The 5,457-nt window shown below is 43.1% G+C and overlaps 1 non-coding gene across 1 annotated transcript; it reads right to left on the bottom strand.

The window, feature by feature from the left end:
• Positions 1-1,256: 1,256 nt before the first annotated feature.
• Positions 1,257-1,363, bottom strand: LOC141597901 (small nucleolar RNA R71). Its single transcript, XR_012523112.1, has one exon. It is a non-coding gene; the product is annotated as a small nucleolar RNA R71 (small nucleolar RNA).
• Between the last annotated feature and the right edge of the window lie 4,094 nt (positions 1,364-5,457).

The following is a 5,457-nucleotide window of genomic DNA, read 5'->3' as shown; positions in this document are numbered from 1 at the left end:
TTGTGCTTTTTTGTCATAGTTGCTTAATTCCTCCATTAAATGAGAGTTTGTGGTGGTCTTGTTGCATGCTTTAGAATGGTGTGTTGATTAATGAGAGTTGGTAATCACCTTTAGGATAATAAAGAGATTGATTTCCATCCTAGGATAAACCCTCATCATACACTCCTTGAATCGACTTGTTTGCCCATAAACCATTTAGATAAACCCGAAAACCCTAGCCTTTAATCAATCGAATACATCTTTCCTCAATCGTTTGTTTAGTTGCATCAAGTAGTTTAAATCAAACTCCTTTTCTTTCAATTTTGACTAGACTAGACTCCTATTTAGACTAAGTAGAAACCCCTCCATCCTTGTGGTTCGACCCCGATTTACGCACTAAATTGGGTTATATATTGTTGGTGATAAGAGACTTGACCCTATCATTAAATCTTACTCATCAAATGGCGCCGTTGCTGGGGATGGCGTTAGGTTTTATTTAGTTTATCAAGAGTCTTAGCTTTAGTCTTATCTCACTTGTTAGTTTGTTTTAGTAATTGTGTGTTTCATTGTAGAGTGTGTCATTTCTTGCCCTCCCCTAGTGTGTAAAAACACTAGGAGACTAACGGTTTATTGAGTGCATGCCTAGAAGGAACCACCAAGCTCTACTCTTCAATTCCGACCCCGAGAGGCTTTTTAGGACCTTGAGGACAAGGACCCTTGATAGAGTTCGGAACCCTCTATAGGCAAACATTGATCAACCAAACTCACACACCCCGCAAAATATTGATACCACAACCACACTTCAACCAAACATCACAATTGAGACTCTACTAGAAAACCCTTTTCATAACTTCCTTATTCCACATAACCCACCTTAAACACCACCCCCTCATATACCAAATCCTCTACCACAAATGGCTCTACGAGATCACAATCGGCCTAACCATAATGATTCGTGTAACCCTATTAATTTTGGCACCTTGGCCCCAAACAACTTTGAAATGCATCCCGCCCAAGTCGGGTTGATTGAGAAGGATTTGTTTGGGGGGCATATTGAAGAGGATGCTCATGATCACTTCCGGAAGTTTAAGAGGAAGGTTTCAATGATGAAAACGAATGGGGTATCCGAGGACACCTTGAGAATGATGTTGTTTCCGTTTTCATTGACGGGCAAGGCGGACCGGTGATTGAACATTCACCCCCCGGACACCTTCACGACATGGGATGCCTTGGCTAAAGCATTCATGGCCAAATATTACCCATCATCAAAGACCGCAATGCTCCGTAATGAGATTCATACATTTCAACAAGAAGACGGGGAGTCTTTAGGTGAAGCTTGGGACCGATATCAAGACTTAATAGCAAGTTGTCCCCCTCATGGAATCCGGGAATGGTACATCACTCAAACATTCTTTCAAACGTTGCTATCTAGGACTAAGGAGATGGTAAATTCCTCCGTGGGGGGAGGATTTGATCACTTGAATGATGAAGAAGGCACGGCATTGATCAAGAAAATGGTAGACTCGGAGGCAAACTATGGGTCAAGAGGAAACATGCTAAGAAGGAATGGCAAGTTCCCTAAGGAAAACCCCTCCAACTCTGAGACAAATGCCAAGCTCAACTTACTCACAAAACAACTTGAAAAGCTACAAAGAAACCAAGTGCACCAAGCCACAACCTCACATGGGCCACCCATGGAGGAAGTGGTTCAAACTTCAAGTTGTGAGCTTTGTGGAGGGAGCGGTCATACCTTTGATTTGTGTGCCAACAACTATAACGGTGTCTATGAAGAGAATGTTCAAGATGTTAATGCTTTTCAAAGCTATAACAACAATACAAGACCACCAAGACCACCCTATAACAACCCCAATGTCTACAATCCAAACACTAACTTCTACCATCCCGGTTGAAGGAACCACCCCAAGTTTAGCTACAAAAGTGCCAATGTTCAAAACACACAACACCTTCAACCACAAGCCCCAAATAATCCACCCGGTTTTTCCCAACCAAGGGGAACATTCCCCAACCAAAGAAGTAACCCCGGAAATCAAAACCAATGGCCAAACAACAATCAAAACCAAAACTATGGGAACCAACCACAAGGGTACCAAGATTTTGGTGGAAATCAAAGCAACCAAGGGTTTTACCAAGGGAATCAAGTGAACCAAGCAAATCAAGGATTTGGGCAAGGGTATGTTCAATGGTTTCAAGAACAAGGCCAAGGATCAAACTTCAACAACAATGGTCCTAGAGCTAACTTCCAAGGGGGACAAAACAACAACCAAGGTTCCAACACGCGGTATGAATATGGATTCCCTCTACCCATAGCCAACCAACCTTATCAAGAACCCCAAGGTGAGCTCTCCTAAAATGAGATTTTGAAGATGATAAGGAACATGCAACTTCAACATAGTCAAGAAATGGTTAATTTTGCCAAGGCAACCCAACAAGAACAAGCAAACTTGAGGGCTACCTTCCTTAAAGACATGAGAGAAATGGAATCAAGGATGGCCTCTCATGCTATGGCTAACCCTCAAAGGCCGCCCGGTGGTCTATTGGCCCAAGGACAAATTTTCAAGGACGCCTCAAATAGTCACCATGCTCATGCGGTAGTGTTAAGGAGCGGTGTAGAGCTTGAGTACCCCTACAAGAACCTTGAGGTGGAAGTTGATGAAGAGCCCTAGGGGAATGGGTTGGAAATGAATGGTGAAGAGGGAAGCTCACCCATGGTACCGTCGACTAAAGTTAGTGAAGATAACAAGGGGAAGAAAGCTTGTGAAGATTCATCAAGAAATAGAATTCAGGTGGATAAGGATGTTGATGGATATGTGGAAGACCTCCCTTATGAGGAAGAAGCTATTGAAGAAGTACCTTTGAAACACTCTAGGAAGGTAACAAAGAATTCGGCTCCTCTAAAGGTAACTTTCAATTCTCAACTTGTTCCTAAAATTCCTTACCCTTCAAGAGCCATTAAAAGTAGGGAAAACTTTAAGTATGCCAAGTTTTGTGATATGCTTGAGAAACTTGAGGTTACCCTACCCTTTACGAAAGTGATTATGAACATGCCAACTTACTCAAAGTTTTTAAAAGACATCTTGACCAAGAAAAGAGTCTTGGGTGACCAAGAGATAGTGGCCATGGAAGAGGCATGTAGTGCTCATATCCTTAACAAAATGCCCACTAAACTTGGTGACCCGGTAAGCTTTTCAATCCCATGTGTAGTTGGTGGTGTTCCTATATCAAGAGCTCTTTGTGACTTGGGAGCAAGTGTGAGTGTTATTCCTTTAAAAGTTGCAAAGAGGATCGGCATTCAAAACCTTGCTCCTACTACCATGACTCTCCAATTGGCGGATAGGTCCGTCAAATGCCCTATGGGGGTGCTTGAAGACGTACCCGTCAAGGTTGGAAAGCTTTTAATCCCCGCCGATTTTGTTGTCCTTGATATTCTGGAGGATAGCCATACCCCCATCATCCTAGGTAGGCCATGCTTGGCTACCGGAGGTGTGCTTATTGATGTCAAAAATGGGCGGCTAACCTTCCAAATTGAGGGCAACAATGTCGAATTTGACCTCCCGAATTTGATGAAAGGAACAAGGATAGAAAGGTTGAGCACTATTGAGTTGATTGATGAGGTAGTACATGAAGTAGCCTGAGAAGAAGTGGAAATGGAAGAGGTTTTTCAAATCTCCTTGCATGATGAGGCTATGAAGGAAGATCATGAAGTTGATGAAGAACTTTTGAAGAAAGTGGAGGGATTTCTCCCTCCAAAGGTACAACTCAAACCCTTACCTCCCTCACTCAAGTATGCTTTCCTTGATGAGGGGGAGGCTTAACCGGTGATCATAAATGCTAACCTAAGTGAGTCACAAGAAAAGAAACTTTTGCAAACCTTGACAACTCATAGAGGCTCACTTGGGTATAGCATAGATGACATCAAGGGCTTAAGCCCGAGTTTGTGCATGCATAGAATTTTCTTGGAAGAGGGGAGTCAACCCAAGGTAGACGGTCTTAGGAGGATAAACCCTAAAATGGCCGAGGTAGTTAAAAATGAAGTGCTGAAATTACTTGAGGCCGGGATTATCTATCAAATAACTGATAGTAAATGGGTAAGTCCGGTTCATGTGGTACCAAAGAAAGGGGGGTGCAAATGGTTGAACAAGAAGATGGGACTACCCTACCTACTAGACCGGTGACAGGATGGCGCATGTGTATTGACTATATGAAACTTAATGTCGCCACCCTTAAAGAGCATTTCCCTATTCCCGTTATAGACCAAATGCTTGAGAGGCTTGCGGGACATGTTTATTATTGCTTCTTAGATGGTTACTTCGGGTTCTTCCAAATCCCCATTCACCCGGAGGACCAAGAAAAGACTACCTTCACTTGTCCCATAGGGGTCTATGCTTATCGTAGGATGCCATTCGGGCTTTGCAATGCGCCCGGCACCTTTTAAAGGTGCATGATGGCAATCTTTAGTGTCCATGGGGACTCATTTGATCATGGTCTTGACAATTTGACTAATTTGTTGAAGAGATGTGAGGAGCACAACCTCGTCCTAAATTGGGAAAAATGCCATTTTATGGTAGAGGAAGGAGTTGTACTCGGCCACGTTGTCTCTAGAAGGGGTATTGAGGTTGATAGTGCTAAGGTTGCCGTTATAGAAAACTTGTCACCTCCTTCCAATGTAAAGGGAGTGAGGAGTTTTCTAGGCCACGCCGGATTCTATAGGCATTTCATTAAAGATTTTTCAAAGATAGCAAAGCCATTGACCTCATTACTCCTCAAATATGCCCCTTTTGTATTTGATGAACCTTGTATTGAAGCTTTTCATAGGTTGAAGAAAGCATTGGTCACGGCACCGATAATCCGTGCTCTGGATTGGAGCCTTCCTTTCGAGATCATGTGGGATGCTTCGGACTTGACGGTTGGTGCGGTCCTTGGGAAAATGGTGGATAGGAAGCATCATGTGATATATTATACTAGTAAGACCCTTGACCAAACACAATACGGGTATTCTACAACCGAGAAGGAAATGTTAGCGATTGTTCATGCCGTTGAAAAGTTCCGGTAATACCTTGTTGGATCTAAGGTGGTGGTTTACTCCGACCACACCGCCTTGAGACAATTGATGGTGAAGAAGGATGCTAAACCCCGACTTTTGAGATGGGTACTACTCCTTTAAGAATTCGATCTAGAGATTAAGGACAAGCCGGGATCCGAAAACCTTATGGCGGATCATCTTTCAAGGTTAACTAATGAGTCCCGAGGGGATAAAGACGGTGGGGTCCCTATTGATGAATGGTTACCCGACGATTCTATCCTTGCCATTACCTATTCCACCCCTTGGTATACGGATATGCGGATATAGCCAATTTCTTGAGTTCTAGTTTTATCCCCGAAGAATTTGATAACCAAGCTAGGAAGAAGTTGAGATATGAATCAAAGAGATATGTGTGGGAGGACCCTTACCTCTATAGA

This window comes from Silene latifolia, chromosome 8 (assembly GCF_048544455.1).
Source record: "Silene latifolia isolate original U9 population chromosome 8, ASM4854445v1, whole genome shotgun sequence".
NCBI classification, from domain to species: Eukaryota; Viridiplantae; Streptophyta; class Magnoliopsida; order Caryophyllales; family Caryophyllaceae; genus Silene; species Silene latifolia.
This window is presented reverse-complemented; position numbering and strand designations above follow the sequence as displayed.